The sequence below is a fragment of the Sus scrofa genome, chromosome 2 (genome assembly GCF_054392235.1).
Source record: "Sus scrofa isolate SSC_HxYL_T2T_F1_AM1 chromosome 2, Sscrofa_HxYL_maternal_Yorkshire_Landrace_v2.0, whole genome shotgun sequence".
NCBI lineage: Eukaryota > Metazoa > Chordata > Mammalia > Artiodactyla > Suidae > Sus > Sus scrofa.
In genome coordinates this window covers 13,814,805-13,828,540 of record NC_139384.1, presented here as the reverse complement: position 1 = coordinate 13,828,540, position 13,736 = coordinate 13,814,805, and the positions used below count along the sequence as shown (strand labels likewise).

Sequence of the window (13,736 nt, the reverse complement as noted above, 5' to 3'; positions counted from 1 at the left end):
ATAGGGGAAGGAAGGAAGGAAAAGAGAGGAGAAAACGGAACCAGGAGGACTCCGTTTATTTTCACCAGCACCAGAAATGTACGTTGCTTCCAAGAGGTGTCAGTTCTGCCTTAGGAATGAGGCAATGTTTTGTTTCTGATGCAGTTCTCAAGCCAGTAAACACTGGATCAGGGAAGTTATGAAATCGTCTTTCCTAAACATTCTCAAAAATAAACCAGGAGAGGAGTTCCCACTGTGGCGCAGAGGTTTAAAGATCCAGTGTTGCCCCAGCTGTGGCGGAGGTCACATCTGCAGCTCTGATTCCATCCCCGGGCCTGGGAATTTCCATATGCTGGAAGTGCAGGGAAGAAAAAAAATCAAGCTAAGGGACTTGTATGGAGAGTGTATAAACAACTCTTACAACTCCATAACAAAATGACCAACCAGAAAAGGGTCTGAATAAACGTTTATCTGAATAAGATATACACAAGATGGATACACAGACGAAAAGGTGATCAGAATCATTAGCCATCAGGGAAATGCAAAGCAAAACCCCAAAGACATACCACTTCATACTGTGAGGATGGCTGGAATCAAAAAGACAGATGTTGCCGAGGGTGCGGCCCTAAAAAGACAAAAATCAAAGAGAGACAGATGTCAGGGGAGTTCCATTGTGGCTTAGCGGTAACAACCCTGATGGTATCCATGAAGATGCAGGTTCAATCCCTGGCCCCAGTCAGTGGGTTTAGGATCTGGCGTTGCCATGAGCTGTGGTGTAGGTCACAGACACGGTTTGGACCCCGTGTTGCTGTGGCTCTGGTGTAGGCCAGCAGCTGCAGCTCTGATTCGACCCCTAACTGGGAACTTCCATATGCTGCAGATGTGGCCCTGAAAAGAAAAAAAAAAAAAAAAAAAAAGGCAGATGCTGGTGTGGATGTGGAGAAATCAGAATCTTCCTACACCCCTGGTGGGAATGTAAAATGGTGCTGCTTGGAAAACAGTCTGGCAGTTTCCCAAAAGGATAAACATAGAGTTACCATGTGACCCAACCACTCCACTCCTTGGTGTGTACCCAATAGAAATGAAAATATATGTCCACACGGAAGCATGCACACAAATGTTTATAACTATTATTCAGAACAACCAAAAAGTGAAAGCAATGACCGCCTATCAAATTAAATGGAGTAGAGCCGCACAAGGAATGTGATTTAGCAACAAAAAGGAGAAGTACCTGCTACAACCGGGAGAAACCTAGAACTCATACTAAGTGAAAAAAGCCAGTCACAAAAGACCATATGTATTTGATTCCGGCTTTTTGTTCATTTGTTTGGTTTTGGTTTTATTTGTTTGGTTTTTTTTTTGCTTTTTAGGGCCGCACCTGTGGCATATGAAAGTTCCCAGGTCAAATCAGAACTACAGCGGCCAGCCTAAGCCACAACCACAGCAATATGGGATCTGAGCTGACTCTGCGACCTACACCACAGCTCACGGTCACATCCGAGCTGACTCTGTGACCTACACCACAGCTCACACCGGATCCTTAACCCACTAAGCGAGGCCAGGGATCGAACCCACATACCCATGGATACTAGTTGGGCTTGTTACCACTGAGCCATGACGGGGACTTCCTACGTGATTCTGTTTATATGAAATGCCTAGAATACGCACATCTGTAGAGGCAGAAAGCATATTAGTGGTTGCCTAGAGCTTGGGGTCAGAGGAGGGTAGAAGATTATGGCTAAGGCATACAATGTGGCTTTATGGGGTGACAAAAATTGTTCTAAAATTGATTGTGGTGGTGGGAGTTTCCTGGTGGTACAGTGGTTAGGATTTGGCGCTTTCACCACTGTGGCTCAGGATTCAATCCCTGGTCTGGGAACTGAGATCCCACATCAAGCCACTGCACACCATAGCCCAAAAAAAGATAAAAAATAAAATTGATTGTGATGATGGTTGTACAACTCTGTGACTATCCTAAAGCATACATTGAATTGTACACTTCAAATGGGTTATTTGTACCCTACATGAATTGTATGTCAATAATGCAGCTTAAAAAGTAATCTAAATCAGGAGTTTCCGTCGTGGCTCTATGGTTAAGGAATCTGACTAGGAACCATGAGGTTGTGGGTTTGATCCCTGGCCTCGCTCAGTGGGTTAAGGATCTGGTGTTGCTGTGAGTTGTGTTGTAGGTCACAGACGCAGCTCGGATCCTGAGTTGCTATGGCTGTAGTGTAGGCTGGCGGCTACAGCTCTGATTAGACCCCTGGGAACTTCCATGTGCCATGGGTGCGGCCCTAGAAAAGACATAAAAATAAAAATAAAAATAAATAAAAAGTAATCTAAATCAGAAGTTCCCACTGTGGTAGAGTGGGTTAAGCATCCGACTGCAGCAGTCCATTTCTGGTTTGTACCATACTTTAGATTCTACCTATAAGTAAATTATATGGTATTTGTCTCTTTCTTTCTGACTTACTTCACTCAGTATGAGCATCTGTAGTTGCATCCATGTTGCTGCAAATGGCATTATTTCATTCTTTTTTATGGCTGAATAGTAATCCACTGTGTAAATGCACACATTTTTTTTTTCTTGTCTTTTTGTCTTTTTAGGGCCACACCTGAGGTTCCCAGGCTAGGGGGAGAATCGGAGCTGTAGCTGCTGGCTACACCACAGCCATAGCAACACCAGATCAAAGGCGCGTCTGTGACCCACACCACAGCTCACAGCAACACTGGATCCTTAACCCACTGAGCGAGGCCAGGGATCGAAACTGCATCTTCACGGATGCTAGTCAGAGTCATTTCCGATGAGCCACAACAGGAATTCCTGTACCATGTCTTCTTAATCCATTCATCTGTCGATGGACATTTAGGTTGTGTCCATGTCTTGGCTAAGTGAATAGTGCTGCAGTGAACACAAGCGTGCATGTATCTTTTTTTAATAGTAGTTTTGTCCAGATACACATCCAGGAGCGGGATTGCTGGATCATGTGATAGTTCTATATTTAATTTTCTGAGGAATCTCCATACAGTTTCCCACAGTGCTTGTACAAATTTACACTCCTACCATCAGAGTAGGAGGGTCCCCTTTTCTCCACACCCTCTCCAGCATTTGTTATTTGTAGACTGATTAATGATAGTCATTCTGACCCGTGTGAGGTGTTACCTCATTGTAGTTTTGATCTGCATTTCTCTAATAATTAGTGATGTTGAGCATTTTTCATGTGCCTGTTGGCATCCATATGTCTTCTTCGGAGAAATGTCTATTTAGGTCCTAAGGGCAGGGACCTCTTGGCAGGAAGAGGAACTGGGGGCCCACGTTTCAGGGAGGCAAGCTCAGGGGCATGTATGGGAGAGACCCTGTTTCCTGCAGAATCCAGTGGGAGAATCTCTCAGGCATAACAAGTGCATCCTATGTGAGCGCATTTATGTCACATTCAAGGTCAAAACTAATCTACAGTCAGAATAATGGGTACCTGGGGGGTTGGGGCAAGGGGTACAAAGGAGGGAGACTCCTGGGCTCTGTGTGGTCTATATCTTTTTCTCTTTTTTTTCTTTAATGGCTGCACTCACAGTATATGGAGACTGAATCTGAGCCACAGCAGCAATCCACTTAGCCTCTGCAGCAACCCTGGATCCTTTAACCCACTGTGCTGGGCCAGGGATTGACCCTGCACCCTGAGGCGACTTAAGCCACTACAGTCAGATCCTTACCCCACCGCACCACTGCGCAAACTCCCTGTAGGTTCTCTATCTTGATCTGAGTGGTGATTAGGCAAACGTATTCATAACGTAAAAAGCCATCAAAGCTCTCTGTTTAAAATTCATGAACTGGACACCCTAGGTCAACATAGATTTTTTTTTTTTTTTAATTATTCCAGTGGGAGTATCCTGCCCTCATCCTGGCCCCAGCCAGCTTCACATGCCCTAGAAAAGCAGATTCCCAGGCGTCCCCATCCCTAGTGAGTGGAGCAGTGAGACTCCCCCCAGAGGCAGGGGGCCTGTTCCACCCGCTCAACTGGCCCTTCTGCCCCCATTTCCTTCTCAGTTTCAGAATCTTAAAGTTAGTGCCAGAAGGGGTAGGCTCTCATTTTACGGAGGAGGAAGCAGGAAGCGGAGAGATAGAGGAATGTGAATGCGGAGGCGGGGGTGGGGGTGGGGGAGCGAGGCAATGGGGCGGTGGCCGGAGGTGGGGACTCAGACCTCCGCAGTCCAGGACTCCGGCTCGACTGCAAGTCCATGACCCCCGGCAGGGAGGCGGGGGGGGGGGGGGAGTGAAAACCCTAAAGGCAGAGCTCCACCCCTCTTCCTCCCAGTTAAGAGCAAGAGCTGAGCTCTGGATGGCCCATCAGACTCTGCTTAGTGAGGTCTTTGCACAGCCTACATCCAGAAGGGAGCTTCCGGAAGGCAGGAGGGTTTCCTACTGGACGAGATTCCAGGACCCACCCAGCTGGGCGGGGCACCCACGAAGCCTGGGCAGAGGGCCAAGGCTGGCCCCTCCTTGGGGCGTGGCCCTGAGGACGAGCCCCGGGGGCTGTAGGCCTAAGAGATCTCACCCCTCCCAGAATTTCAAGAGTCACAGGACCCAGAAGGGAAGAGGAGATGCTTTCACTTTACAACGACAGACCAGGTGCCAGTGACAGGGACGGAGTAGGATAGTTACACAGGTGGTTGTAGACGTCCCAGTAAGGGGCGATAGACAGGGAAACCTAGGGAAGTTGGAGAGACCACTGCAAGTGAATAATAATCGCTCAAGAGAGTCTTCAGAACAAGGCAGCCTTGCTCGAGAGTGGAGGCAGAGATATGCCTCAGGTCATTGGGTGGGGTTGGGGTGAGGCCTGCATTCAGGTTCAGACTGAGGGCAGGAAGTTAAGGACCACCCTTCTGCTGATTTGAATAAGTACCACGACAGTCCTAGTTTGACTTATAGGGTCAACTACTCTCTTACCAGATACCGAGGAGGTGCTACCTCTTGAACAAAGAGGAAGAGGTGGTCTTTTCCCACCCCCACTCCCCTTGGATGATAAACAAGTAGCCCACCTAAACCTCAGGGCAGAGCCTCCGTGCCTGCCCACCCGCTTGCATCTCTCAAGCGTCTTTTTTCTTTCTTTCTTTCTTTCTTTCTTTCTTTCTTTCTTTCTTTCTTTCTTTCTTTCTTTCAAGTTTTTAGGGCCGCAACCAGGGCATGTGGAGGTTCCCAGACTAGGGGTCGAATTGGAGCTACAGCTGCCGGCCACAGCCACAGCCACAGCAAAGCGGGATCCAAGCCACATCTGCGACCTACACCACAGCTCACGGCAACGCCAGATCCTTAACCCACTGAGCAAGGCCAGGGATTGAACCCAAAACCTCATGGTTACCAGTCGGATATTCTGCTATGCCATGATAGGAACTTCACAAGCATCTTATCTTAATAAATCTCTTTTTTACCTATCACTTGGTCTCTCGCTGAATTCTTTCTGCACTGAGGCACAAAGAACCTGAACCTCAGTAAGTCCAGACACCAGGTGAGTGAAAAACCATGGGTTCAAGTCCCAGGGTGGGTTTCAGCTGGGTCTGAGTCCCGCCACGTGGGTTCAAGTCCCAATCTGGCTGGGCTTAAGTCATTAGTGCTGTCAGTTTCACCAGCACCTTGAAGTCCTAAAATAGGAAGTTAAATCCTTCCCATCAAGGCTTCTCCTGATCCCGCTCTGTCTACCCCCACCCCCACCAGCCCCATCTCTCCCCGGGTCCACCTCCAACTCCTGAATTGTGCTCCCACCACACGCCCTGCACCCCAAAGTCACATGTTGAAGTCCTGCAATACTTCAGACTGCGACTGCCTAATTAAAGAGGTAATTAAGTTCCATGCGGTCAGGTGGATGGGCACGCATCCAAAATGACTTGATAAAGACAGGAGGACGCAGACTCGCACAGAGGGAAGACCGGGGTGGTGCTGCGCGTGGTGGGGCGTCTCCAAGCCAAGGAGAGAGGCCTGGAGGAAACCACCCTGCCAGCGCCTTGGACTTCCTGCCTCCAGCACAGTGAGAAAACAAATGTCTGTTTTGAGGCTGCCAGGCCTGTGCTCTTGTGTGACGGCCGCCAGAGCAGACTAAGCAAGACAACTTCCAAGGTCAGTGTCACACCTTTTCACACGGCCTTTGCCCGAGCTGAGCCCCTCCCCACCCTCCAGAGGTGCCGCCCTTCCCTGTTCCCCTCACCCCCTGGCAAGCACCCCCTTCCAGGCTTTGCCAGCAGGTCGATGCTTTTTCCCTTCAAGCTCCCCTGAGTCAGCAAATTGCTCTGCACTGTCTCAGCGCTGTACATGTGTCACCGTTATTATCTCTATGACACCATATTTTGATTTATCTCCTGTCGTTGCCTCCCTGGCCAGACTTGGACCCCAAGACCAGGGCTGTACCTGACTCATCTCCACATTCCCAGCATGAATAACAGATGGCTCAATAAACTGTCTGTCTGTTGGACTGAACTGCACAGAGGAGTTTGCTGAGCGCCTCAGCAGGGCCCTGGCAGGGTCTTGGGGCCTCAGACCCCAGGGCACCCCCTTTCGTGCCTCCGCCCTGCTCCCTGCACAAAGGCTCACCAAGACTTTAAGGCGGGAAGGGGTAGCACTGCCTTAGAGATTGTACAGTCGAAAACAAAAGCCCCAGGGAGGGCAATGCTTAACCCAAAGATATGGGTTGCTGGTGATGACTACGCTGGCTGCCAAGGGCTGAAAATTAGCAGACTGAGGGGAGGGGAGGCTTTTCCCATCTTCCCAAGCCCCTCAAAGCTTAAGTCTGGCTCTTTCTCATGCTGGCCAAAACCAACTCCATCCTGTGAATCAGAGGAAGTGTGTGTGTGTGTGTGTGTGTGTGTGTGTGTGTGTTTGTGTGTAATGGGAAGGGGGTGGTTATGTATGAGTTGGGAAAGACCCCCAAACTCACCTGCGGCAAAGCAGGGATAAGGCTAATGGGAAGGGGTGGTTATGTATGAGTTGGGAAAGACCCCCAAACTCACCTGCGGCAAAGCAGGGATAAGGCTTCTGGTACCCTGGAGAGAGCACAGCGTTTGACGTGTAGACAGGCCTGGGTTTGGAAGTCTAGCTCCTTTGCTGCCAGCAGATTAAATGAGCGGAACATTTGGATAAGAGGTCCCAGCATCGCTCCTGGCCTTTGGCGGGTGCCCGTCGTCCCGGATGTTACCCTCTCCTGATGTCTCTCTTGCACCAGTGCTGAGCCCTGAGCACAGAAGGCATCCTGTTTGGGGCCGGGCTGGCAAGAGTTAACAAGAGAAAGGCAGGTTGCTTCTCGAAAACAAAGGGCCCGGTCAATAAACACAGAGCAGCCGCCATTGATCAGTGAGGGCAAAGTTTCCAAGGGAGCTGCCAGCCAGTTTCTCTGAAATATTTAGAACAAAGCAATCCGGGAAAGCCAGGTTAAGGCTCAAAAGCCCCCGTGGTCTATCTGCCCTGCAGTTGATATCCGCGGAGCACAGGGCTCCTGTCTCTACCCCCAGGACGCCTGGGGATCAGACTGGAATCTGTGTTGCAAGGACTGGAAGGGACCCCCGTCATCCACCAACTCTCTTCTTAACCTGGGGTCCATGTTAAGAATTTAGCCATCTGCGGAGTTCCCATGGTGGCTCAGTGGTTAACGAATCTGACTAGGAACCATGAGGCTGAGGGTTCGATCCCTGCCCTTGCTCAGCGGGTTAACGATCCGGCGTTGCCGTGAACTGTGGTGTAGGTTGCAGATGCAGCTCGGATCCCACGTTGCTGTGGCTGTGGTGTAGGCCGGCGGCTACAGCTCTGATTAGACCCCTAGCCTGGGAACCTCCATATGCCACGGGAGCAGCCCAAGAAATGGCAAAAAGACAAAAAAAAAAAAAAAAAAAAAAAAAAAAAAAAAATATTAGCTATCTGTGAACCTGGATTGAGGGGGACATGTTGGCCAAGTGTTTCACTCTATTATGAACGCAGGCATCAAACCACAGCAGAATTAGGAGGACCTAAGATTTTGTCACTAAGGACAATGACAAGAATCTTCCTAGCTCATTAGCTCATTACAGTTACGGCAGAATTCTTAAAACATCGTTAATATGACTACCTCAAAACTGTGGTAGAGACTGGACCTACCACTAGATCGTGTTAATGCATTAGTAAGTAGATGTATGTATTACTAGAGCACAAATGTGTTCTTCAATATTTCAATAACTGTATTTGGGTATAATTCATTTCCTTTGTCATACTATAACTTGACCAGCCCACCTAAAGTGTCCAGTGGCACAAAAAGGGTTAAAAACTCCTTCTGTTTCAAAACCCACTGTAGATGGGGAAACTGAGGCCCAGAGCAAGTAATGCTTTTCATGGATGGATGGATGGGTGGGTGGGCGAATGGATGGATGGGTGAATGGATGGATAGTTGTCCTTTTGTGTGTGTGCATCTTTTTTTTTTTTTAGGACAGCCCCCGCAGCATATGGAGGTTCCCAGGCTAGGGGTCCAATCAGAGCTACAGCTGCTGGCCTATACCACAGCCATAGCCATGCCAGATCCAAGCCACGTCTGTGACCTACACCACAGCTCACAGCAACACCGGATACTTAACCCACTGATCAAGGCCAGGGATCGAACCTGCGTCCTCGTGAATAACTAGCCAGATTCATTTCCTCTGAGCCATGATGGGAACTCCCTGGATGGGTAGTTGAATGGATGGAAGGATGAAGGAAGGGATAGATGGATGGATGGATGGATGAACAGGTGGATGCATGGATGGATGGATGAATAAATAGCTGAATGGACGGACTGATGAATGGATGGATGGTTGAATGGATGCATGTGAAAATGAAAACACAGGAGTTCCCGTCGTGGCACAGTGGTTAACGAATCCGACTAGGAACCATGAGGTTGCGGGTTCGGTCCCTGCCCTTGCTCAGTGGGTTAATGATCTGGCGTTGCCGTGAGCTGTGGTGTAGGTCGCAGACGCGGCTCGGATCCCGCGTTGCTGTGGCTCTGGCGTAGGCCAGTGGCTACAGCTCCGATTCGACCCCTAGCCTGGGAACCTCCATATGCCGTGGGAGCGGCCCAAGAAATAGCTAAAAAGACAAATAAATAAATAAATAAATAAAACATTTTAAAAAAAAAGAAAAAAAGAAAATGAAAACACAGCAGAGTAATAATAATAACCTTTATTGGCGTCCTGCCTTGAACCAAGCATTAAGTAATTTAATCCTCACAAAGGCCCTATGAGGAAGATAATGTTACTCTCCCACTGAACACGTAAGAAAACTGAGGCACAGAGATGTGAAGTGACTTACTCAAGGCCACACAGCTAGTAAATGGAAGAACTATGATTAAACTCCCTGAACCTTTACTCCAAGCCTCCCCTGCCTATTCTGGACTGGCTCTTCCATAGTCAGCATGATTTAGTGCTGAGCTCTGGGGTCACAGACTAAGGTTTGAATTCCAGTTCTGCCCCTTGCCAGCTGTGTGACTCTGGGCAACTTATTTCACTTCCACCAATTGTAGTTTTCTCACCCGCAACATGAAGAGAGCAGCAGCATCTCCACCACTAGGTCAGGTGTGGATTAATAAGGCAGGGAAAATTCTTAGCACAGTGCCTGGCACATAGTAAGTACTCAAAATTTTTATTTTAATTGATGAAACCAAGGCACAGACTCATTTTAAGTGGTGATATGCACCTACATGCTAAGATCTCCAGGAATTAAGAAAATAAGTGTCAAGGCTAGACCCCAGATCCCAGCTCCTGGTAAGATCAATAGGTGTCAGGAATGAACAAGTTTTGCTTTCAGTTTGGGGGGGGTGAGGGAGAAAAGGCTGAGATTGGATGCAAATATATACAAACATCAGAATTAGTACTTCCAGGAGTTCCCGTCGTGGCGCAGTGGTTAACGAATCCGACTAGGAACCATGAGGTTGCGGGTTCAGTCCCTGCCCTTGCTCAGTGGGTTAACGATCCGGCGTTGCCGTGAGCTGTGGTGTACGTTGCAGACGCGGCTCAGATCCCGCGTTGCTGTGGCTCTGGCGTAGGCCGGTGGCTGCAGCTCCGATTCAACCCCTAGCCTGGGAACCTCCATATGCCGCGGAAGCGGCCCAAGAGATAGCAACAACAACAACAACAAAAGACAAAAAGACAAAAAAAAAAAAAAAAAAAATTAGTACTTCCATACAGTGTGGAAAGTGAGAAAAGAATAACTTCATGGCAGAGACATTAGGTAAGCACTGCCTGGGCCAGCTGATCAAGGTTAAAATGAATAGTGAGAAGTCATACTGATAGCACATACCTTTGTTACGATATAAGGAGAGTGGTGCTTTACTTTCACCTTCCAAAAACCTATCACTGCTGTCTAATCAGGAGAAAAGCATCAGACAAACTCAAATTAAAGGACGTTCTACAAGCATGCCTCGAGAGTTGTCAAGGTCATCCGAAATAAGGGAAGTCTGAGAAACTCTCGCAGCCAAACGGAGCCTAGAGAAACGTGATAACTAAATGTCCTAGGGGACCCTGGGTGGGATCCTGGAACAGAAAAGGCATATTAGGTAAAAACTAAGGAAAGTGAATGAAGTCTGGACTTGCTTTAATAATAATGTATCAAATACTGTTTCATTTATTGTAACCTACATACCATACACATGCAAGATAGGAACCTTAAGGAAAATTGGACGTAGGTTCAAGGAAACTCACTGTATTATTTTTGCAATGTTTCTATTCCTCTCATTCTCTTCTAAAATAAAAGCAATCTTTTTAAAAATAGCATATCTAGGTGGTAAAGTTACAGGCAATTTCTTTTCTTAATTGTACTTCCATTTTCTAAGTGGTCTGTGTGGAGTATGTGTTGCTTTGGTCATCAGAAAAATAATTCAATAAACTTTTTTTTAAAAAAAAAAGAATGAATGGATGTTTAGCTCTTTGAAGACAGAGTGCTATATAAATACAAGTATAATTAGAGTTGTTCCTTGGGCAGCGATTAAAACCCACTTTATCATTCTGCACCCAGGAGGCTGCAGCCACGAGGGCCTGGCACACTCCCCAGGGTAGAGTGGCATGCCTCTGAAACCTGCCAGCAGTTTCCTGTCTGGGATGGGCTCTCGCAGTATGGAGGGGCGGGGAGTCAGGGCCGCTGCTGCCGTGGCCAGAGGCTCGTCCTAGGTAAGTCTATACTCTGTCTAGAGGCAAATTAGCCCCAAGAAAATCCTGTCCACCAGTTCCCAGTGTCAGCCTGCTCTGGACTTAGGAGTCAAGGGAACCAAAAAAAGAGCCTCTGTTCCTCCCATATAAACAAAAGAAAGACAAGACCATACCAGCCAGGGCCACTTGCTCTGTCCCAGATATGTTCATTCAACACCATTGACCTCAGTTTTATAAAGCAAATCCTCTATTAATTTTTTAAAAAACTTTTTTTTTTTTTTTTTTTTAGGGCCATACCTGCATCATATGGAAGTTCCCAGGCTAGGGGTTGAATCCAACCTGCAGCTGCCAGCCTACGCCCCAGCCACAGCAATGCCAGGTCCGAGCCACATTTGCGAACTGCACCACACCTCACGGCAACACGGGCATACCTGACCCACTGAGCAGGGCCAGGGATTGAACCTACATCCTCGTGGATACTAGTCGGGCTCTTCATCCACTGAGCCACAACAGGAACTCTTATTTTACTCCTCTTTTAAGGCTGTGGCTTAGAGAAGTCTGAGGGTCAGCAGCAGAAGATAAACTGTGATCTGCTCACTTGCCACCAGAACTGCCTGTCTCTAACCCTCTCGGGGATGGGCTGTGCCCATGGCAGATGCCGGACCACACCGGGGCGGGGGAGAGGATGCAGGAGGAGGGAGTGCTGACAGGGCAGGGGCAGCAATGGTGGGCAGAGGACTTCCCACAACACCCTCCACTACCACCCACATACCAAGGACACCGTGAGCAACAGCCAGCTTATTTCCAGGCTCAACCCCAACCCAAATGTTAATTCCAGCTTTGGGCCATAAGGAATGTGGCACTGCCCCCCACCCCCCACCCCGGGCTGCACTCCTGTTCAGTTCCCAAAGGCTTCTTCATTATCTGGTATCCAAGTCACAGGTGGACAGGCTCTTGGTGGTGACCTCGGAAGCCAGGTATGGGGGAGAGACAGTGTTGAGACACTTCTAATTATAATGGGACTGGGACAAGACTTTTGGAGTATTATCAACAAAAACCCCAGCTTTGTAGGAAACACGTAGGAAAGGGTTTGATTCCTTTCTAAACACACTGACTTGGAAGTTCCCTTGTGGCGCAGCGGGTTAAGGACCCAGTGTTGTCACTGCAGCGGCTGGGGCCACTGTTGTGGCGCAGATTCACTCCCTGCCCCAGGAACTTCCATAAGCTGCAGGCACGGCCAAAAAACCCAACTGACTTGTTACTTTTAAAGTGGTGCCCTCAGGAGTTCCCACTGTGGCGCAGCAGAAACGAATCTGATTAGTATCCACGAGGATGCAGGTTCGATCCCTGGCCTCACTCAGTGGGTTGGGGATCCGGTGTTGCTCTAGCTGTGGTGTAGGCTGGCAGCTGCAGCTCCAATTCAACCCCTAGTCTGGGAACTTCCATGTGCCAAGGGTGCAGTCCTAAAAAGCCAAAAAAAAAAAAAGGGTGCTCTCAAAGACTGTAAGCTTATGGGGGGAGATTCTTCCGGAGTACACTCAGCTCTTCAGAAATTGCCTCTGGAGCCACCTTTGATCAAAACTGATCCACCTGCCTGACTGTCCAAGGTTTTCACCGATACAGGAACCAAATGACTTTTCAGCCGATGCCAACATCCAAATCCAGGTTCCAAAGCTCTGCCCTGCGGAGGCCACTCCCAAGAACCCCAGGCACAGTCTGAGGAATGGCTGCTTGCTAAGAATATCCTTTCCCTGTTGTTGTGAGACACTCTGCTTTTACAGTCAGGTCAAAGCTAATGTATGCTGCCCTCTTCTTTCCCTGAAGCCCAGTGAGGGCCCCAAACCGGTTCTCAGACAGAGGAAGAGTGTGGGACACCCCCACCCACCAGACCTGGTTCTGCCTCCTCCGGAAGCAGGGCCCAGGCTCTCCTCCCTCCCAGCACAGCCGGGCACTGGGACGGGCCCAGGCTCCATTTTTCCCGGCTAATGAGTCTTAAGTGTTTGGCTTGGGTTCCTGCCAGGCCTACTCCTACGAGGAGGAGGGGGGAGGGGTGGGAGAAAAGGAACGGGACAAAGCTCCTGCCAGCTCGGCTCCACTGGCTCCCAGGAGGGCTGGCACGGACCCACCCAGGGGTACAGCCAGACACCCATTTGAGGACCCCTGCCTTCCCCTCCACTTCAGGGGGCTCCCTCAAATGCAGATTTCTGGGCACACCTACTAGACTGGAATGAGGCTGGCCCAGGAGTGTGCATTTTTAATAAGCATCCCAGGAGATCTTGATGTGGTGAAGGCTAACCACCACAGCTCTAGGAATTTAACGATGGGAATTCTGGGCTCGTTTGAAATTGCCTCTATGTGCATTTTTCTAAAGAGTGCACAGCTTTCGTCCAATTCTCAAATTAAGTCAACAGCCCCCATAGGCCTTAAAACAAAATCCCAGAAGGCCATAAGCATTTCTGGTTAATGTGGAGTTCCCATTGTGGCGCAGTGGAAACAAATCTGACTCGTATCCATGAGGATGCAGGTTCTAGCCCTAGCCTCAGTCAGTGGGTCGGGGATCCAGCGTTGCTGTGAGCTGTCGTGTAGGTCACGGACATGGCTCAGATCCTGAGTGGCTGTGGCTGTGGTGCAGG

At 48.9% G+C, this 13,736-nt stretch overlaps 1 long non-coding RNA gene across 1 annotated transcript; it reads right to left on the bottom strand.

Moving 5' to 3' along the window:
* Positions 1-431: 431 nt before the first annotated feature.
* Positions 432-7,231, bottom strand: LOC146405111 (uncharacterized). The gene is made up of 2 exons (XR_014836961.1): positions 6,976-7,231; positions 432-604 (listed from the first exon to the last, which is right to left on the bottom strand). It is a non-coding gene; the product is annotated as an uncharacterized LOC146405111 (long non-coding RNA).
* Positions 7,232-13,736: the final 6,505 nt, after the last annotated feature.